The 23,302-nt window shown below is 45.2% G+C and overlaps 1 protein-coding gene across 11 annotated transcripts in view; it reads right to left on the bottom strand.

The window, feature by feature from the left end:
• The window catches only part of LOC137374015 (coiled-coil domain-containing protein 9-like), a 386,016-nt gene that overhangs the window by 361,857 nt on the left and 857 nt on the right, over nt 1-23,302 (bottom strand). The window lies entirely within an intron of this gene.

The following is a 23,302-nucleotide window of genomic DNA, read 5'->3' as shown; positions in this document are numbered from 1 at the left end:
CAGGTGATGGAGGCCTTGTCCTGCTTTGAGGTTGCAATTGTAGGTGCAGCAGTTGGCAGATTTCACTCACAACCTCTATAAAGAAGTAAAGACATTCCAAACTTTGGTTGTCGTTGAAGTTGAGGGAAGAGAAGCACTCCCTAAAGATCCTTGGTGGATGCAGCCTCTGGCCAAGATCTCTTCTCTCCCTTCCACGATTAAAAGGCTTTGTAGTACGAATAAACTAGTGCTACAGAGCCCAATTTAGTCTCCTAAGTCTTCAGCTACGAGTCCAATTAAAATTTCCCCCAATAATAACAAGAACTTTAGATATTCTCTTTTGAAATATGCAGATATGAAATACCACACTGAATATTTGTAACTGGCCATTTAATAACCTGGAAATGGAAATCATTTACATGCATGTCCACAAGCTGTATATATGGTTAACTTAAATTGTTGGGGCAGAACAAACAGAAGGTTATTCTGAATCTACCCAAGCCAAACCAAACCTAGAGCGCTAGACACTGACACTAAGGGCCATTTTAACTTCTCTCCAACCACACTACCCCAACCAGCTGGTAGGGAAACAGACTGCGGCAGTTAAATTTTTTTTTTTAATCGTTCATGGGATTGGACATCGCTGGCTAGGCCAGCATTTATTGCCCATCCCTAATTGCCCTTGAGAAGGTGGTGGTAGCTGCCTTCTTGAACTGCTGCAGTCCATGTGGGGTAGGTACACCCTCAGTGCTGCTAGGAAGGGATTTCCAGGATTTTGACCCAGGGACAGTGAAGGAACGGCGATATAGTTCCAAGTCAGGATGGTGTGTGGCTTGGAGGGGAACTTGCAGATGGTGGTGTTCCCATACATCTGCAGCCCTTGCCCTATCAGCTGGTAGAGGTCGCAGGTTTGGGAGGTGCTGTCAAAGGAGACTTGGTACGTTGCTGCAGTGCATCTTGTAGATGGTACACATTGCTGCCACTGTGCCTCGGTGGTGGAGGGAGTAAATATTTGTGGATGGGCTGCCAAGCAAGTGGGCTGCTTTGTCCTGGATAGTGTCGAGCTTCTTGAGTGTTGTTGGAGCTGCACCCATCCAGGCAAGTGGACAGTATTCCATCACACTCCTGACTTGTGCCTTGTAGATGGTGGACGGGTATTGGGGAGTCAGGAGGCGAGTTACTGCCGCAGAATTCCTACCCTCTGACCTGCTCTTGTAGCCACAGCATTTATATGGCTACTCCAGTTCAGTTTCTGGTCAATGGTATCCCCCAGGATGTAGATAGTGGGGGATTCAGCAATCATAACGCCATTGAACGTCAAGGGCAGATGGTTAGATTCTCTCTTGTTGGAGATGGTCATTGTTTGGCACTTGTGTGGCATGAATGTTACTTGCCACTTATCAGCCCAAGCCTGGATATTGTCCAGGTATTGCTGCATTTCTACACTGACTGCTTCAGTATTTGAGGAGTCACGAATGGTGCTGAACATTGTGCGAATATCCCGGCTTCTGACCTTATGATTGAAGGAAGATCATTGGTGAAGCAGCTGAAGATGGTTGGGCCTAGGACACTACCCAGAGGAACTCCTGCAGTGATGCCCTGGAATTCAGATGATTGACCTCCAACAACCACAACCATCTTCCTCGATTTCCATTGATTCCTGTTTTGCGAGGGCTCCTTGATGCCATACCCGGTCAAATGTTGCCTTGATGTCAAGGGCAGTCACTCTCACCTCACCTCGAGTTCAGCTCCTTTGTCCATGTTTGAACCAAGGCTGTAATGAGGTCAGGAGCTGAGTGGCCTTGGCGGAACCCAAACTGAGCGTCACGGAGCAGGTTATTGGTAAGCAAGTGCCGCTTGAAAGCACTGTCGACGACACCTTCCATCACTTTACTGATGATTGAGTGTAGATTGATGGGGCGGTAATTGGCCGGGTTGGATTTGTCCTGCTTTTTCTGTACAGGACATACCTGGGCAATTTACCACATCGCAGGGTGGATGTCAGTGTTGCAGCTGTACTGTAACAGCTTGGCTAGGAGCGCAGCCAGCTCTGGAGCACAAGTCTTCAGTACTATTGCCGGAATGCAGGGCCCATAGTCTATGCAGAGTTCAGTACCTTCAGTCATTTCTTGATATCACAGAGTGAATCGAATTGGCTGAAAACTGGCATCTGTGATGCTGCAGACTTCAGGAGGAAGCGAGATGGATCATCCACTCAGCACTTCGGGCTGAAGATGGTTGCAAATACTTCAGCCTTATCTTTTGCACTGTTGTGCTGGGCTCCCCCATCATTGAGTATGGGGATATTTGTGGTGCCACCTCCGCCAGTTAGTTGTTTATTGTCCACCACCATTCACAACTGCATGTGGCAGGACAGCAGAGCTTAGATCTGATCCGTTGGTTATGGGATTGCTTAGCTCTGTCTATCGCATGCTGCTTGTTTGTTTGGCATGCAAGTAGTCTTGGGTTGTAGCTTCACCAGGTTGACACCTCATTTTGAGGTATGCCTGGTGCTGCTCCTGGCATGCCCTCCTGCATTCTTCATTGAACCAGGGTTGGTCCCCCGGCTTGACGGTAACTGTAGAGGTTACAGATAGTGGTTGAGTACAATTCTGCTGCTGATGGTGGCCCACAGTGCCTCATGGATGCTCAGTTTTGCATTGCTAGATTTGTTCGCAATCCATCCCATTTAGCACACTGGTAGTGCCACACAATACGTTGGAGGGTATCCTCAATGTGAAGACAGGATTTTGTCTCCACAAGGACTGTGCAGTGGTCACTCCTACCAATACTGTCATGGACAGATGAATCGGCGGCAGGTAGATTGGTGAGAACAAGGTCAAGCATATTTTTCCCTCGTTGGTTCCCTCACTACCTGACGCAGACCCAGTCCACCAGCTATGTCCTTTAGAACTCGGCCAGCTCGGTCAATAGTGGTGCTACTGAGCCACTCTTGGTGGTGAACATTGAAGTTCCACCCCCCAGAATACATTCTGCTCCCTTGCCATCCTCGGTGCTTCCTCCAAGTGGTGTTCAACATGGAACAGTACTGATTCATCAGCTGAGAGGGGGGGTGGTGGCAGTACGTGGTAATCAGCAGGAGGTTTCCTTGCCCATGTTTGACCTGATTCCATGAGACTTCATGGGGTCTGGAGTCGATGTTGAGGACTCCCAGGGCAACTCCCTCCTGACTGTATAACCACTGTGCCGATAGGATAGGACATACCCAGGGATGGTGATGGCGGTATCTGGGACGTTGTCTGTAAGTTATGATTCCATGAGTATGACTATGTCAGGCTGTTGCTTGACCAGTCCGTGGGACAGCTCTCCAAACTTTGGCACAAGCCCCCAGATGTTAGTAAGCAGGACTTTGCAGGGTCGACAGAATTGGGTTTGCCGTTGTCGTTTCCGGTGCTTATGTTGATGCCGGCTGGTCTGTCCGGTTTCATTCCTTATCAACTATGTCACGGTTAGATACAACTGAGTGGTTTGTTCGGCCATTTCAGAGGGCATTTAAGAGTCAACCACATTGCTGTGGATCTGGAGTCAGATGTAGTCCAGACCAGGTAAGGACAGCAGGTTTCCTTCCCTAAAGGATATCAGTGAACCAGATGGGTTTTTACAATCAACAATGGTTTCACGGCCATCATTCAACTAGTTTTTAATTCCACATTTAGTAATTGAATTCAAATTCTACCTTCTGTTGCGGTGGGATTCGAACCCATGTCCCTGGGTCTCTGGGTTACTAGTCCAGCCACCGCCTCCCCTAACCCACTCCATTGCCACTCTGATCTCGTCAATGGTAATTTTAAATTGCAGGTGGTAAGGATACCCACCCCAAACTGGCAGAGACCTCATTAAATTTGCAGATCAGGTTCTGATGATGCGATCAGAACTATCTGCCATTTTAATCTGAGGTCTAAGCAGGGACAGTGTTGTTTCCTGCACCAGACAAAACTTGTCAGGTACAGTAGCTAGAGCCAGAAGAGACCCAGCAAAGCAAGCTTTTTTATTTAAATTACTTCCTTTGGGCCAAGAGGAGCAGGAGTGCTCATCCAGTTCCCACAAGGAAACCTTGCTTCCCTCCACCCCTACCGATACAGGCCTCCCTCCCAACATGTTAAAATCAGCCACATTCCCACACGAGTTAAAATCAAGCCATAAATTACAGTATTAAAAATGTTCCAGGACCGACATCTTTTCAAGAACACAGAATTCACTAAAATTAAATTCAAGTCTTGAAATCATCAGACTATAAGTAAATGGATTAAACAACGAATGTATAATACTTTTAATTCATTCTCGGATGTAGGTGCTCCTGGCAAGGCCATCCCAACACTACACAAAAGCAAAACACTGTGGATACTGGAAATCCGAAATAAAAACAGAAAATGTTGGAAATACTCAGGTCAGGCAGCACCTGTGGAGCGAGAAACAGTTAATGTTTCAGGTCCATGACCATTCATCAGAGTCTATCCATGCCCGAGTACAACTATGGGTTTGCTAGACCTCTTCAGAGGGCAGTTGAGGCAATCGCATAATTACACACTCTGACGTGTACAATAACCCAGTTATTTCTGCAGCACTTGAGGTAATATAGAGTATCTCTACATTATAGTTTTAAGAAAGTTATACTCTGGTTGGGGGACTTGAATGTCCATCACCCAGAGTGACTCGGCAGCACCACTACAGACCGGGCTGGTCAAGTCCTGAAGGACACGTGTGTCAAACTGAGCCTGTGGCAGGTGGTGAGAGAACCAAGAGGGAAAAACCTATTTGACCTCATCCTTACCAATCTACTGTCACACATGCAACTGTCTGTGACGGTATTGGTAGGAGTGACTACAGGTTCCACCTTCACACAGAGGACACCCTCCATCGTGTTGTGTGGCATTACCACGATGCTAAATGGGATAGATTTAGAACAGATCTAGCAGCTCAAATTTGGGCATCCATGAGGCGCTGTGGGCCATTAGCAGTAACAGAACTGTATTCAACCACAATCTGTAATCTCAGGGCCTAGCATATTCCTCACTCTGCCATTACCATCAAGCTGGGGGGGGGGGGGATCGACCCTGGTTCAATGAGAAGTGTAGGAGGACATGCCAGGAGCAGCACCAGGTGTACCTAAAAAATAACATGCCAACTTGTTGAAGCTACAACACAGGACTACATGCATGCTGAACAGTGAAAGCAGTAGTAAAGCGATCCCACACCAACACATCAGACCAAAGCTCTGCAGTCCTGCCACATTCAACTATGAATCGTGGTGGACAATTTAAATAACTAACAGAGGGAGGAAGCTCCACAAACATCCCCATCCTCAATGATAGTGGAGTCTAGCATGCAAATGCAAAAGACAAGGCTGGAGAGCTCACAATCATCTCGGCCTCCTCCTGAGGTCCTCTATATCATAGTTGCCAGCCTTCATCCAAATTTGATTCACTCCACGTGATACCAAGAAACGTCTATGGGCCCTGGCGACATCCCGGCTGCAATGCTTAAGAATTGTGCTCCAGAGCTAGCCGGGCCTCAAACCAAACTGTTCCTGTACAGCTACAACACTGGCAGCTACTCAGCAAAGTGGAAAATTGTCCAGGTATGTCCTGTCCACAAAACCAGGTCAAATCCAGTCCAGCCAATTACTACCCTTTCAGCCGACTCACAATCATCAGCAAGGTGTCATCAATAGTGCTATCAAGCAGCAGGATGATATAGATTGGGACCTGAATATTGAAGGGTACATGACATTTAAGAAGGACAGGAAGCTAAGAAAAGGTGGAGGGGTGGCTCTGTTAATTAATGATGGTACTAGCACATTAGAGAGGGATGACCTAAATTCAGGAAACCAGGATATAGAAGCAGTTTGGTAGAGATGGGAAATGATAAAAGAAAGTCACTCGTGGGAGTGGTGTACAGGACCACTCACAGTAACCACACGGTAGCACAGAGTATAAAGGAAGAAATAATGGGAGCTTGTCAAAGGTATGGCGATAATCATGGGGGAATTTAACCTACATATAGACTGGCAAAATCAGAAGGGCAAAGGTAGCCTAGATGAGGAGTTCACAAAATGTTTGCAGGATAGTTTCTTAGAAAAGCACATTCTGAAACTAACCAGAGAGGAGGCTATACCAGATCTGGTATTGTGCAAGGAGATAGGATTAATTAATGACCTCATGGTGAAGACGCCCTAGGTAGCAGTGATCATAATATGATTGAACTTTACATTCAGTTTGAGGGAGAGAAGAATGGGTCCAAGACTAGTATTTTAAACTTAAAGGAGGGAAATTCTGAGGGCATGAAAGCAGAGCTAGCTAAAGTAAACTGGCAAATTAGGTTAAGGGATAGGTCAATAGAGATGCAGTGGTGGATATTTCAGAAAACATTCCAAGGGGAGGACCCACTGCATATAATTGCACAAAGATGGGTGGCAGGTCAGAAGATTGGACAGAATATAAAAAACAGCAAAGAATAACTAGAAGATTGATAAGGAGGGGAAAATTAGAGTCCAAAAGAAAGCTAGCTAGAAATATAAAAACAGTAAGAGTTTCTATAGATATAAAAAAATTCATCGTGAGTCCTTGGAACTCTCTTCCTCAAAAGGCAGTGAAAGCAGTGTCTTTAAATATTTTTAAGGCAGAGACAGGTAGATTCTTGATAAGCAAGGGGGTGAAAGGTTATCGGAGGTAGGCGTTAGTGTGGAGTCGTGGTTACAATCAGATCAGCCATGATCTTACTGAATGGCAGAGCAGGCTGGAGGGACTGACCGGCCTACTTCTGTTCCTAATTCATATGTTCATACATTCGTATTTATTCACTGATGCTCCATTTGGGTTCTGCCAGGACCACTCAGCTCCAGACCTCAATGCACCCTTGGTCCAGGTGAGGGGAGAGTGACTGCTCTTGACATCAAGGCAGCATTTGACGGATGTGGTATCAGGGAGCCTTAGTAAAATGAAGGCAGTGGGAATCAGGGGAACACTCTCCACTGGTTGGGTTCATACCTTGCACAGATGGTTCTGGTTGTTGGAGGGCAATCATCTCAGCCCGAGGACATCGCTGCAGGAATTCCTCAGGGTAGTGTCCTAGACCCAGCCATCTTCAGCTGTTTCTTCAATGACCTCCCCTCCATCATAAAGTCAGAGGTGGGGTTGTTCGCTGATGATTGCTAAGTTTCCAGTTCAAATTACAACTTCTCAGATAATGAAGCAGTCACAGCCCGCATGCAGCAAGACCTGGACAACATTCAGGCTTGGGTTAAGTGGGCACACAGCTGCCAGGCAATGACTATGGCCAAAAAGAGCATCGAACCACATCCCCATGACATTTCACGGCATTATCATCACTGAATACCACACTATCAACATCCTGGGTGTCACCACTGAGCAGAAACTTAACTGCACCAGCGACATACTGTGGCTAAAAAAGTAGGTAGGACATTGGGTATTCTGTTAGTGACTAACCTCCTGACTCTCCAAAGCCTTTCCACCATCAACAAGGCACAAGTCAGGTATGTGATGCAATCTTCTCCTGAACGAGTGCAGCTCCAAAAACACTCAAGAAGCTCAAAGCCATTCAAGACAAAGTAGCCCACTTGATTGGCACCCCATCCACTATCTTAACCATTCAGTAAATTACAGACAGGCAGGTAAAGCTACTAATGTAGAATAACATTCACTCCCATTGGTGTACAGTGGCTGTAGTGTGTACCATCTACAAGATGCACTGCAGCAACGCACCAAGGCTCCTTTAACAGCCTCCCAAACCCGTGACCTCTACCACATAGTAGAACAAGGGCAACAGGCACATGGGAATATCACCACCTACAAATTCCCCTCCAAATCAAACACCATCCCGTTCCTTCATCATCACTGGGTCAAAATTCTGGAACTCCCTCCCTTACTACCCTGTGGGTGTACCTACATGGACTGAAGCAGTTCAAGGTGGCAGCTCACCACCACCTTCTCAAGGGTAATCAGGGTTGGGCAATAATTGCTGGCCATATCAGAACAAATCAAGTGCCCCTGCCAAACCCTTACTACCACCACCCTCTTGCTTGACTGAACTCTAGCTGGCTGTGGTGTGATCACCTCCTGGATGCTGGGATCCAGGTAACATTCAGCCGCCCACATGCCCTGCAGTGAATTCAGCTGCCCTTCAAGCTGAGAAATCCTTAGCTTGAGTTCAAATGGCTGGAAGCATCTCCTGCATACCAGGTTACATGAAGCATCCTGAAATTCCCACGTGGCACAAGAATTGCAGGCTACAGGTCACAGCAGAACTGAGTCGGTCAATGGTCAGACAGGAGGGTGTGACTGCGAGTCAGACAGGCAAGGGTAATCAGCATGTAGTAATGAGTAACATGCGCTGTGGATAAAGGGGAGCCCATTGACGTACTGTACTTGGATTTCCAGAAGGCATTTGACAAGGTGCCACATAAAAGGTTATTGCGAAAGTAAGAACTTGTTTTTTTTAATGGTGTAGGGGGTAACACATTAGCAAGGACTGAAGATTTGCTGGCTGGCAGCAAACAGAGTATGCACAAAGGGGTCCTTTTCTGATTGGCAGGATGCGATGAGTGGAGTCCCGCAGGGGCTGGGGCCTCAACTTTTTACAATTTATATCAATGACTTAGATCAGGGGAACAATGGCATGGTAGTTAGATTTACAGATGACACAAAGATAGGTAGGAAAGTATGTTGTGAAGAGGACATAATGAGGTTGCAGACCAATATAGATAGGTTGAGCGGGCAAAAAACTGGCAGATGGAGTATAATGTGGGAAAATGTGAAGTTGTTCACTTTGGCAGGAAGAATAAAAAAAGCAGAGTATTACTTAAATGGAGAACGACTGCAGAATTCCAAGGTGCAGAGGGATCTAGGTGTTCTACTGCATGAGTCACAAAATGTTAGTTTGCAGGTACAGCAGGTAATAAAGGCGGCTAATGGAATGCTATCCTTTATTACGAGAGGAATTGAAAATAAAAGTAAGGATGTTATGCTTCAGATATACAGGGCATCGGTGAGACAACATATCGAATACTGTGTGCAGTTTTGGTCTCCTTATTTAAGAAAGGATGTAAATGCGTTGGAGGTGGTTCAGAGGAGGTTTACTAGATTGATAGCTGGTATGAGTGGGTTTATGAGGAAAGATTTAGAAGAGTGAGGGGAGGCTTGATTGAATTTTATAAGATCCTAAACTGTCTTGACAAGGTGGATGTGGAAAGGATATTTCCTCCTGTGGGCACTGTTTGAAAATTAGGGGTCGCCCTTTTAGGACCGAGATGAGGAGAAATTTTTTCATTTGGAGCGTTATGCGACTTTGGAACACTCTGCCTCAGAATGTGGGGGAGGCAGGGTCATTAATATTTTTAAGGCGGAGGTAGATAGATTCTGGTTAGACAAGAGAATCAAAGGTTATCGGGGGTAGATGGGCGTGTGGAATTCGAGACATAAACAGATCAGCCATGATCTTACTGAATGGCGGAGCAGGCTAGAGAGGCCGAATGGCCTACTTCTGCTCCTAATTCGTACGTTCGTATGACTTTGTCCAATAGGTAAAAGGTGCTTGCTATCTGTGCAGATGAGACGGACTGCAAGGTGGATGAGCGGAGTGACCATGGCACTATGGTGAAGGATGCCATACAAGTGGGGGAAGCCAAGAGGAATGTGGCAATGATAGGAGACAGTAGAGTCAGGGGGATAGATACTGTTCTCTGCAGCCACGATCGGGAGATCGGAAGGTCGTGCTTGCCCAGTACCAGGGTTGAGGACATTTCCTCACAGGAGAGGAACTTGAAATGGGAGGGGGAAGATCCAGTTGTTGTGGTCCACCTGGGAATAAATGACATAGGTAGAACCAGGAATGATGTCCTGCGAATAGAATTTGAGGAGTTAGGGTCCAAATTAAAATGCAGAACAACAAAGGTAATCATCTCTGGTTTATTATCTGAGCCACATGCCATTTGGCATAGAGTCAACAGATTAGAGAATTAAACATGTGACTCAAAGAGTGGCGTGGGAAGAGGAGGTTTCGATTCATGGAGCATCAGTACGCAGGGAAGAATGGGCTCCACTTAAACCAGGCTGGGACCAGTATCCTGGTCAATCTTATAACGGGCTGTGGACAGGGCTTTAAAATAACAGACCTTCGGGTGAAGGGAGATTTAGAAATCCTAAGAGAAAGGTCGAGGCATCGGAACAGTATCGTGTTGTGGGTGAAGACAAGCAGAATGGGACAAGGGACAGAGAGTTTAACAAAAATTGTACATCCACAAATAAGATCATTGCAGGGAATAGAAGTAAAAAAAATGAAGTTAAAGGTTCTTTATCTGAATGCACGAAACATCTGAAATAAGACAGATGAACTAGTGGCACAAATAAAGGTAAATGATTTCGATCTAATTGCCATTACTGAGACATGGTTACAATGTGATCAAGGTTGGGAAATAAATATTCCAGCATACACAATATTTCGGAAAGACAGACAAAATGGCAAAGAATCAGGGTAGCCCTGATACTAAAGGATGACATAAGGACATTAGTGAGAAAGGATCTGGCCTCAGAAGATCGTGAAGTAGAATCAGTATGGGTAGAAATTAGGAATAGCAAGGATCACAGAACACTGGTGAGAGTAGTTTATAGGCCCCGTAACAGTCGTTATACCATTGGATAGAGCATTAAACAAAAAATTAATGGAGCTTGTAACAAATGCAATGTAATAGTTGTGGGGGACTTTAATCTTCATATAGACTAAGACAATTAAATTGGCAAGAGTGATCTAGAAGATGAGTTTGTAGAATGTTTTCAGGACAGTTTCTTGAAGCTATTCGTTGTGGAACTGACTAGGGATGAAGCTATCTTAGATCTAGTATTGTGTAATGAAGAAAGGTTAATTAGTAATGTCAAAGTAAAAGACCCACTGGGAAATAGTAATCATAACATCACTGAATTCCATGTTAGGTTTGAAAGTGACATCCTCCAATCACAAACAAACATCTTAAACTTAAAGAAAGCTAATTACTTTGGTATGAGGGGAGAAATGGCTACGGTTAAATGGGTAAATAAACTAAAAGGTATGGCAGTAAATGAGCTGTGGGAAACCTTTAAAGAAACAATTCAAAATGTTCAACAAAAATACATTCCATTGAACAACAAAAACTCAGCAACAAAGACCCATCCGTGGCTCACTTAGGAAGTTAAGGATAGTATTAGATTAAAAGAAGAGGTTTACAATGTTGCAAATAACAGTAGCAAGTCTGAGGATTGGGAGTATTTTAGAATCCAGCAAAGGGCCACGAAAATGTTGATAAAAAGGGAAAAAAATAGAACAGTAAAGTAGCCAGAAATATAAAAAACAGATTCTAAGAGCTTTTGTCAGTATATAAAAAGGAAGAGAGTAGCTAAAGGAAATGTTGATCCCTTAGAAGCAGAGACAGGAGAAATTATCATGGCAATGATGAGGCATTGAACAAATATTTTGTGACTGTCTCCACAGTAGAAGACACAAGTTTCATACCACAAATAGACAGTAACCTAGGGGCTAAAAAGAGTGAGGGAATTAAGGAAATTAAGATCAGCAGAGAAAAAGTTTTGGAGAAACTTAAGGAGCTATATTCTGACAAATCCCCGGGACCTTTGGACTTTCAGAAGGCTTTCGACAAAGTCCCACATAAGAGATTAGCATGTAAAATTAAAACGCATGGGATTGGGGGCAGTGTATTGTGATGGATAGAAAATTGGTTGGCAGAAAGGAAACAAAGAGCAGGGATAAATGGGTCTTTTTCCAAATGACAGGCAGTGACTAGTGGGGTATTGCAGGGATTGTTGCCAGGACCCCAGCTATTCACAATATATATTAATGATTTAGATGAGAGAACTAAAAGTAATATCTCAAAATTTGCAGATGACACAAAACTGGGTGGGAGGGTGAGTTGTGAGGAGGATGCAGCGAGGCTTCAAGGTGATTTGGACAAGTTGAGTGAGAGGGGTAATGCATGGCAGATGCAGTATAATGTGGATAAATGTGAGGTTATCCACTTTGGTAGCAAAAACAGGAAGGCAGATTATCTGAACGGCTATAAACTGAGAGAGGGGAATATGCAGCGAGACCTGGGTGTTCTCGTACACCAGTCGCTGAAGGTAAACATGCAGGTGCAACAGGCGGTAAAAAAAGGCAAACGATATGTTGGCCTTCATAGCGAGAGGATTCGAGTACACGAGCAGGGATGTCCTGCTGCAATTATACGGGGCCTTGGTGAGGCCACACCTAGAATATTGTGTACAGTTTTGGTCTCCTTATCTGAGGAAGAAGGTTCTTGCTATAGAGGGAGTGCAGCGAAGGTTCACCAGACTTATTCCTGGGATGGCGGGACTGACGTATGAGGAGAGATAGAGTTGGTTAGGATTATACACGCTGGAGTTCAGAAGAGGGTCGATCTCATAGAAACCTATAAAATTCTAACCGGACTTGACAGGGTAGATGCAGGAAGGATGTTCCCGATGGTGGGGGAGTCCAGAACCAGGGATCAAAGTCAAAGGATACAGGGTAAACCTTTCAGGACTGAGATGAGGAGACATTTCTTCACCCAGAGAGTGGTGAGCCTGTGGAATTCACTACCACAGAAAGTAGTTGAGGCCAAAACATTGTATGTTTTCAAGAAGGAGTTAGATATAGCTCTTGGGTCTAAAGGGATCAAAGGGTATGGGGTGAAAGTGAGAACAGGTTACTGAGTTGGATGATCAGCCACTATCATAATGAATGGCAGTGCAGGCTCGAAGGGCCGAATGGCCTACTCCTGCTCCTATTTTCTATGTTTCTATGACCTAATAGCCCACACCCTGGGGTTCCAGAAGAGATAGCTGCAGAGATAGTGGATGCACTAGCTATGATTTCCCGAAATTCCTTTGATTTGGGAAGGGTCCCATCACATTGGAAGTTGCCAAATGTTACACTGCTTTTCAAGAAAGGAGGCAGAGAGAAAACAGTGAACTACAGGCCACTTAGCCTAACGTTAGTTGCTGGGAAAATGCTGAAATCTATTATGAAGGAAGTCTTAACAATGCACTTAGAAAATCACAGTATGATTAGAACAAGTCAACATGGTTTTACTAAAGGGAAATCCTGTTTGACTAATTTATTAGAGTTTTTTGAAGATGTACCTCGTAGGGTAGAAGAAGGGCAACCAGTAGATGTAGTATACCTGGATTTCCAAAAGGCATACGACAAGGTGCCACACAAAAGGTTAATTGACAAGATAAGGGCTTATGGAGGTGGGGGTAATATATTAGCATGGATAAAGGATTGGTTAACGGATAGTAAGCAAAGAGTGGGCATAAACGGGCCATTTTCAAGTTGGCAGTCAGTGCATAGCAGAGTGCCGCTAGAATCAGTGTTGGGGCCTCAGTTATTTACAATCTATATTCACGACTTAGATATATTACTCTCTGTCTGTTCATAAGTTTGCTGATAATCCAAAACTAGGTAGAAAGGGAAGCTGTGGGGAGGACACAGGGAGGCTGTAAAGAGATGCAGACAGGTTAAGAGAGTAGGCAACAAGGTGGCAGATAAAGTATAATGTAGGGAAGTGTGAAGTTATTCACTTTGGTCATAAGAATAAAAAAGCAGAATTTTTGTTTAAATATGAAACTTGTAAGTGTTGCTGTTCAAAGAGACTTGGGTGTACTCGTACAAGGAATGCAAAAAGTTAGCATGCAGGTACAGCAAGAAATTAGGAAGGCAAGTGGCATGTCAGCCTTTATTACAAGGGGATTGAAATACAGGAATAAAGAAGTCTTGCTACAGGGTTTTGGTCAGACTACATCTGGAGTAGCGTGCGCAGTTTTGGTCTCCCCATTTAAGGGTCGATATACTTGCATTGGAGGCAGTACAGTGAAGGTTCACTAAATTGGTCCCTGGGATGAGGGGGTTGGCCAATAATGATAGGGTGAGTAAGGTGGGACTATATTCTCTGGAGTTTAGACGAATGAGAGGCGATCTCATTGAAACAAAGATTCTGAAGGGGCTGGATCAGGTAGACGCTGAGAGATTGTTTCCACTGGTCAGGGAATGTAAAACACAGGGGCACAATCCCAGGATGAGGAGCCAATTATTTAGGACTGAGATGAGGAGAAACTACTTCACTCAAATGGTTGTCAATCTTTGGACTTCTCTACCCCAGAGAGTTGTGGATGCTCCATCTTTGAATACAGATTTTTGGTCTCTCATGGAATCAAGGGATATGGCAAGCGGGCAGGAAAGTGGATCTGAAGCCTAAGATCAGCCACGATTGTACTGAGTGGCGGTACAGGCTCCTGCTCCGTTCTCGTGGTGGATGGGCTGCTTTGTCTTGAATGGTGTCTATTCGCTCCTCAAAGCCAACTAACCAAAGGCTAATTATTTACTCAAGATTAACAAGAACCACTGAGGTCACTAAAGACTAGGAACCTAAATATTAGATATCTATATACCTTCTTTAGTTCCTCAGGTTCTGCAGTTTCGCTCCTTCGATTTGGGTTTCCTGAGCCCATTCACCGGACTACCAGCCAACTCTTGGAGGGCATTCAGTCCTCTCTTCACTGGCCACAAGTTCTGCCTACATGACTATTGTTCAGATAAAAGCTGTCCTTATTTCTCCAAGCAAAATGAACCACCTCACACTACGCTATATTGAATTTCATTTTCCATTTATTCACCCACTTTGCAAGCCTGTTTTATATCTTTCTGTATTTTGGCACAGTCTTCCACATTTGTAGCTCTACACCCCATCCCCCCAATTTTAGTTTCACTTGCAAATTTTAACACCATTCCTCCAGCATATTAAGATCCTCTATAATCAAATAGCCTGCTCCCATTCACCATCTAAATCTGGACGTCCAAACTACCACCCAGAGGGCGTATGCAGCCCAGAAGCCGTGCCTTTTCTGGCCCCAAAAAATAAATCATCTATTTGCACTTTCACTTCACAGATTATCTGCTAGATCCGATGAGCCTGGCAGTCTGAAAGGTTAGGCATTCTGTTCTGTACCTCCTACATTTACCAGTGATTAAACAGCACATTTCAAAAAGGCAAATTGAAAATCCATAGTATAAAAGATCAGCTGAAGACCCAAAGGACAATCACACAAATTTGGAAAAACCAGGAACAGTGGAAAGTCAAGTCAATTCTTGGGAAGGAAAGTTTAGAAATTATGAGCTGAATTTTCCAACCTTAATTTTTTGCAGTCATTGGAACCATTTTTGGGTCACTATCCCACTGGAGCAACAGGCCTCCCGGTTGCCCTTTCCCAGAACAAACCAATTAAGAGCCTGCCTCTGGGTTCCCCAAGCAATTAGGGAGGGCAGCCAGGATGACATGGCCATTTTGTCAGCGGAACGATTTCTAATTAAAGGGACCACAGCATGTTTTTCAGAGAACCTCACCAGCACTTGGATTTTGTAACCTGGTCCCAAATCTCATAAGAACTTACAAAATAGGAGCAGAAGTAGACCAAACGGCCCCACGTGATCCACTATTCAATAGGATCATTGCTGATCTTCTGCCTCAATTTTGCTTTCCTGCCTGCTCCATATATCCCTTGATTCTCCGAGACACCAAAAATCTGTTTACCTCAGCCTTGAATATACTCAACGATGGAGCATCCACAACCATGTGGGGCAGACAATTCAAAAGGTTCACAACCCTCTGCGTGAAGAAATTTCTCATCTCAGTCCTAAATGATCGACCGCTTATCCTGTGCTGTGTTCTAGATTCCCCAGTCTACCCTGTCAAGCCCCTTCAGAATCCTGAATGTTTCAAATGAGATCACCTTTCTTCTAAACTCCAGAGAGTATAGGCCCAACTCACTCAATCTCTCATCATAGGACAAGCCTCTCATCCCGGGAACCAATCTAGTGAACCTTCGCTGTACTGCCTTCAAGGCAAGTATATCCTTCCTTAAATACAGAGACCAAAACTGCAAGAGCTTCCCACTCTTACCTGTAGCTCCAGCTGCATTGCGGTGACCTCTCCTAAAGGCAAGAGAATGAGGACAGCTTCTTCAACCAAGCAGGTGTGAATGGAAGTAGGTGAGGAAGGGAGCAGCAGCAGTGTGACCCCTCTAACCTGGAGGCTGTGGACCATGAGGATCTCAGACTTCAGGAGGACATGACAGTGAGTGGCACAACACTGTCAGCTGCCAAACCCCACACTCTGACTTGTCCAGCATTCTCCTGCACTACATGCCTCAGGGCTACACACCTTGCAGCTCCATTCATTCATCTCTCTGCAGGCACCACATACCTCCATATAAGCTGCCTACACTCACTTTCAACCTACTGCACTCTCACACCCATGCCTCACAGACAGCATAAACAAATGTTGTCCTTTCCTCCACGGAACACAAGTTTCTAACCCTCCCACTTTACTGCAAGGAGAGAAAGCAGGGGAGATCACGCAACTTGGGGAGAGTCAGGCTCAAAGTTGTGGAAGTCAAGGGGGTGCGCCTCCAGTGCCCGACACCTTGTCAGGCATTGGCAATGCTCCACTGTGAAGGCGGTCTTGGCAGCATGAGGATGCAGATGTCAGCAGCAAGCTGCCATCAGAACCTGAGTTTCCTGAGGTACAGGTGCTCGCACATGCCAAGACAGCTGGTCCTCTGCCTTTACACCCTCCGTTGGTCACTTTCCACCTGTATCTGGGTGGCCATTCCCTCGGCCCTATGGAGGGGACTATGGCTGCGGTGAAGGCAGCTGGTGCTGATGTAGATGTTGTTCCAGCTGCAGCATGTTGCAAAGCGAAGCCTCCTGCCTCAGACCCTCAGCACACGGGGATGGTGTAGCTGCATAAGGTGCTTCCATGCTGCTCTAAAGGCTGGCACCAGGAAGTGCATCTGAGTTGGGGGAAAGTGCATTCTGGGCAGTTGGTACTCACCTGATAATAGTGATATCTCTCTCTGGCAAAAATCAGTGCCGTGCAAGGCAGCCTCTCAGCCTGGCCATTTCTCTAACTGTTCAGTGCAGCTGATCAAAGCCTTCACAGCTGGTCTGTTCCAATGAGGTAGTCCCTCCCCCACTGTACCTTCTCCTCATTGCCGGGTTGGAGACAGAGTGAGGTTGCTCTGCTGTTGGGAAGAGGGAATTTCACTGGGAAAATCCCTCTAATAGGCTTAACAGGTTCAGTTGGGTTTCCGCCGCTGGCCACCAATGTACTGAACCTGCCTCTCGGAAATGTGGAAGGATGCGGGAACATCTCTGGATACCTGTCAGCCAGCATTTTTTCTAATTTCCTTGCATAAACAACTACCCAAGCCATCATTGCAGGAGTTCCTCAGGGTAGCGTCCTAGGCCCAAGCATCTTCAGCTACTTCATCAATGACCTTCCCACCATAAGGTCAGAAGTGAGGATGTTCGCTGACGATTGCACAGGTCACGACCGAGGCGGGAGGAATGCACTGTTTATTCTAGTCCCACTTCTCCACAGGTCACAACATATATTTAAATTTGCCCACATACCGATAAGATCTATTTTACCCAAAATAAAACCCACCAACCAGGTTTCTAATAAACAACAAAATTATCAGTTTATTATAAAACAAGTCTGAACAAATAATGAAGTAAAACATACCCACTGATTGAAATATTAAAGCCCCTTATTTATCTTAGCCCCTCACACACATACAGACACCTGTTAACTGGAAGAATAAAAGGGATCTTTGTTTAGCGCTGTTACAAAGAAAACAGAAAAAAGCACTTAGGCTGAATACTTGCCCTTGGTTTTGGTTTGGTGTCCCAAATGCATATAGACGGCTATCACTGGGATCTTCCTTGAACAGTTCTTTCCATGTGTTGTTGAAGATCAGTTTGGGTAGGCTTTCCAAGAAATGCAGGAAGAAGTGTTTCAGTTCCCACATATTCAATACTCAGGGTTTCTTCAAATACAGTTGGAAACAGGAAACTAACACACTGTATGCAGGATCTCTTTTCGAGAGAGAGCTGGGTTTTCTTTGGCAAGCAAAAAACAACTTTTTGTCACAATTCAAAGTGAAACTAAAATCATTCCAGAAGTCAAGCCTCCTTACCTCTATAAATCTTGGCCTGTCACTTCTTTGTAAACATCTCAAGTCAGAAACAACCCTTGCTGGGAGATTATCCACAGACAGGTGCCTTCCAGTAAGACTGGTTTACAAGCCAAGTCTAGAAACCTTCTGGCAACTTCTTTTAAAAAAAACAAAGTTCAGCATCTCTTCAAGATTCTAGATGAATCAATGGCCATAATTCAACTACAAGTCCTTAAAACATATTTTACAAAAAAAAGCATTCTCATAACACACAATGTTCAACACCATTCACAACTCCTCAGATACTGAAGCAGCCCATGTCCAGATACAGCAAGACCTGAACAACATCCAGGCAGCTCCAAGAACACTCAAGATGCTCGACACCATCCAGGACTGGCAACCCATCCACCACCTTCAACATTCACTCCCTTCACCACCGACGCACAAGCAGCAGTATGCATCATCTACAAGATACACTGCAGAAACACACCAAGGCTCCTTCGACAGCACCTTCCAAACCCGTGATCTCTACCACCTAGAAGTACAAGGGCAGCAGATGCACCTTCCATCTGCAAGTTCCCCACCAAGCCACACACCGTCCTAACCTGGAACTATATCGCCATTCCTTCACTGTCGCTGGGTCAAAATCCTGCAAGTCCCCAATAGAACTATCGGTGTACCTACATCCGAAGGCAGCTCACCACCACCTTCTCTAGGGCAATTAGGGATGGACAATAAATGCTGGCCTAGCCAGTGACGCTCACCTCCCACGAATGAATAATTAACTATCCTCAACCACCCGCTCTGCAAACACTAGCAGACTCCAAATACTTAAGATTGGTGTTTAGCTGTTATGATAGAACCCACTTAGTTCAGAACACTGACTTGCATCAAGGAGGGCAAGGGTGGATTAATTGCAGTTTCCATACATTGACAGTGCCAGACAACAATACTCAATCCAGAATCTGAAATTTGGCCTTTTATTTCCCCACCTGACCTGCTCAGAGGACTACACACAATTTGTTTTATGAAAGCAGCAGAAACAGACCATAAGTATTATTCATGTTACATTACCCAATCTGAATACGGAGAACAAAAGCAAAATACTGTGGATGCTGGAGATCTGAAATAAAAACAAAGTTCTGGAAATCCTCAGGTCTGGCAGCATGCGTGGAAAGAGAAACAGAGTTAACGTTTCAGGTCGTGACCTTGCAACAGAACAAGGAGTTCTGATGAAAGGTCATTGACCTAAAATTTTAACTCTGTTTCTCTCTCCACTGAATACTGAGAAACTAGATTATGATAGTTCATTGTAAAGTCTTAATCTCCTTATTCCTAAACACCACCCATACTGCTTGCAATGTAAAGGAATTGGGTTGTTTTTTGCTTCTTGGGAACAGCACAGAAGGAAAGAGACTCAACTCATATTCAGTAATTTGATTTCATAGCAGGCGAGCTTGCACAGCCAAAATTGGTTTAATGATGTACTAATCGCACTTATGTACGCAGTACCATTTTGAACTCGAAAATACATTCAGCTTTTTACTGATCCCTACACTTCCCAGAGAGCAGCAATACTGATACATGGTGCAAAGAAGGGTCATATCTTCCAAATTAAACTTCATCTTCTGGTGAGCAAAGTTCTCTCTTTCGTGATATCTCCTTGCTTTCACTCCTCTGCAGCTGGACAAATTTGGGCAGGCTTCAACATTTAATGTTCACCTCCATCTTGTAACTTCTGTATGTATGCACACCACAGCTACAATCTACCTCCAGATGTACTTCCAGACTCCTCCTTGAAAGGTTCTTCATTTCCTGACAACTCATCTTCAAAAGAAGTCATCCATTTCTTATATCAGCAACATTAAAGCTCTCGAAGTGACAGCAAGATACTTCAGAATTCAGAACATTCATTGAGAACTCATTTGGTGCAGTATCCATATTACTAATTCCAGTGAAATCAGTCTAGCAGTTTACTAAACAAGTGAAGGATGACATTTGTTTTGCAGTCAAAGCTAAGACTGCTAAAAAAAAAACTCAAAAGAAATCAATGACTTAACATCTCATGACTGAACCAAATAAATTGCTATGCCACATTTATCAGTGCACCATTACAACAAACAAGAATGAAAACAAAAAAGAGCTACAATAACCTTGATTCAGGCATCAGCAGGACATAAAAAAGCAACCAGTTCATCAAAGAGTGGAAGAAATTAGTTGTTTGGCATACAGTCAAAACTTCACATCAGAGATACAGAAACTTTGCATATCTGATTTTTGTGGATTATTATACCCAAACACCAGGTTACAACGTGCACAGAAATCCTGGTGTAATCTGAGAAAATTCAAACTACAATAATAGACAGTCTACATTCCAAAAGTGACCACACTTCAAAAGTACTTTCCGGCTCAGACACGATGGGCTGCATGACCTCCTTCTGTGATGTAACTTTTCTAGGTTTCTATGTTGCTTAATTGGCTGCAAGGTCCTGAAGTTGTGAAAGACCCAATTCAAAGTCTTGAACACAAAATGCCACTATTCAAAGAACAGCAGGGGAAATTGTACTGGGCAAAATCTATCACAGAACCATCATTTCTTATTTAAAAATTATCTGCTCATCGTCTCAGTGCTTTTTGTGGGAGCTTGCTGTGCACAAATAAGCTGCAATGTTTCCCCCCATTACAACAGTGACTACACATCAAAAGTAATTTGTTGCCTGGAAAGAGCTTTGGCATGTTCTGAGATGCCAAAAAGCGCAATGGAAATACAAGTCTTTCTTCAGATCAGCCACAGGATGTGCAGTTCCCGGAAAGTAAATCAGTACTCCTGGGAGGAGTGAGGCGGGTGGTGGGGGGGGAACAGCGTGTGGGTGGGAGGGTGGGGCAGAGTGTGTTGTGGTGATGGGGGAGAGTGGGGTCAAATGCGTGTGTGATGGGGGACTGGGATCAAGTGTGTGTCGCCAAAGGCGACAGCTGTGATTTCGTCATTCAGCAGCTTTGTAGTAAGGTGCCAACAATTAATTTTGAAATATGATTTTTTTGAAACAAGGAAATAAAGTAATTAGTATACATCAGAGTGTGCTGGAAAATCCTCACCCATCACCATTATATCATTGCATACCTTTTGAAATCTCAAAACCACTTTGACCGGATTTGTCTATGAACAATACACACTAAAATCTAATTCAGAATAAAAAGATGAAAAGGTGTATCTTCAATGTGATCCAGTGGTCGTCTCGTTGGAAAATAGAAGAACATTGTGCTGTTCGACTGAAGGAGGAACTTAACAGGGGTGATGGGAGGGCTGAGTGAGGTGGGGTTGCTGTAGTTGACGAGGGTATAACGGTGGGGAATAGGGTGGTGTGGTCCAGCCGAGGTGGAGGTGAAGAGAAATGGGTGAGGTGGTGTTGGTGGGATGGACATTTGGGGCTTAGGGTGGTGGGAGAGGGCATGATGCTGGGGTGTGGCGCATAGGGGGACTGGGGATTCCAGGTGTGGAGATTGGGTTGAGGGGACTGGTGTGGTCGGTGGAGGTGTGGGAATGGGGAGGATTAGGGGCTGGGATTGGAAGTTTGAATTGGGTGGTGGATTGGGGCGGTTGAAATAAGGGATTTAGGTGGGGGTGTTCAAGGTGCAGTTCGGGTTGAGACATTGGCGATAAGGGGGTAGGGTCGGAGGACTGGGGGTGTTGGTGAGGTTTGGCTAGTGGAGCGGGTGGGGACTGCGGCGCAGGTCTGAGCGGGTAGGGACTGCCGCGCGGACCTGAGCGGGAGGGCACTGCCGCGCGTGCCTGAGCGGGTGGGCACTGCTGCGCAGGGCTGAGCAAGTGGGCACTGCCGCACAGGGCTGAGCGGGTGGCGATTGTGGTGTAGGGTTGGGGGGGGGGGGGGGTGGTATGGGATTATGGGTTGGGGTTGAGGTGGTGGAGATTGTAGGTCGGGGTTGAATGGATTGGGTTGAGGGGGTGGAGTCTGAAGTTTGGATGGCAGGGTGAAGAATTACAGTTTGGGCTGCGAGGTTGAGAAATGGGTAAGTTCGTGTTTGGGCACGGTGAGATTTTTTAAATTTCTTCTTGCGATGTGAACGTCACTGGCAAGGCCAGAATTTATTGCCTATCCCTCATTGCCCTCAGGAAGGTGGTGCTGAGCCGTCACTGTCTGTGTGGTGTAGGTATACCCACAATGCTGTTATTGAGGCAATTCCTGGATTTTGACCCAGTGATGAAGAACATATCCACGTCAGGATGGTGTGTGTTTTGGAGGGGAACTATGTTCCCATGCGTCTGCTGCACTTGTTGTTCTAGATGGTAGAGGTTACAGGTTTGGGAAGTCTTGCCGAAGGAGGCTCGGTGAGTGGTTGCAGTGCATCCTGGAAATGGTACTGTGTGCCAGTGGTGGAAGTGAATGTTGAAGGTGGTGGATGGCTGCCGATCAAGTAGGCTGATTTATCCTGGATGGTATAGAGCTTCTTGAATGTTGTTGGAGCTGCACCCATCCAGGCAAGTGCAAAGCATTCCATCATACTCCTGACTTGTGCCTTGTAGATGGTGGACAGGTTTTGGGGAGTCAAGAGGTGAGTTACTCATTGCTGAGTTCCCAGCCTGTGACCTGCTGGTCCAGTTCAGTTTCTGGTCAATGGTAACACCCAAGATGTTGATGGTGGAAAATTCTGCGATGGTAGTGCCGTTGAATGTCAAGGGGAGATGGTAAATTTACTCTTGTTGGAGATGGTCATTGCCTGCCACTTGTGTGGCACAAATGTAACTTGCCACTTATCAGCCCAAGCCTGAATATTGTCCAGGTCTTGCTACACGTGGACACAAACTGCTTCAGTTTCTGAGGAGTTGCAAATGATTCCGAACACTGTGCAATCAGTGAACATCACCAGTGCTGCCTTTATGATGGAGGGAAGGTCATTGATGAAGCACTGAAAATGGCTGGACCTAAGACACTACCCCAAGGAACTCCTGCAGTGATGTTCTGGGGCTGAGATGATTAACCTCCAACAACCACAACCATCTTCCGTTGTGGTATTACTCCAAGCAGTGGAGAGTTTTCTTCCTGATTCCCATTGACTCAAGGTTTGCTCGGGCTCCTTAATGCCACACTTGGTCAAATGCTGCCTTGATGTAATTGGCAGTCTCACCTCACCAGTTCAGCTCTTTTGTCCATGTTTGGTCCAAGGCTGTAATGAGGTCTGGAGCTGAGTGGCCCTGGTGGAACTCACAATGACACTGAACATCAATGAGCAGGTGTCGCTTTAAAGCACTAACAACGACACCTTCT

This window comes from Heterodontus francisci, chromosome 9, assembly GCF_036365525.1.
Source record: "Heterodontus francisci isolate sHetFra1 chromosome 9, sHetFra1.hap1, whole genome shotgun sequence".
NCBI classification, from domain to species: Eukaryota; Metazoa; Chordata; class Chondrichthyes; order Heterodontiformes; family Heterodontidae; genus Heterodontus; species Heterodontus francisci.
Note: the sequence above shows the minus strand (reverse complement) of the source record. Positions and strands in the feature narration are given on the sequence as shown.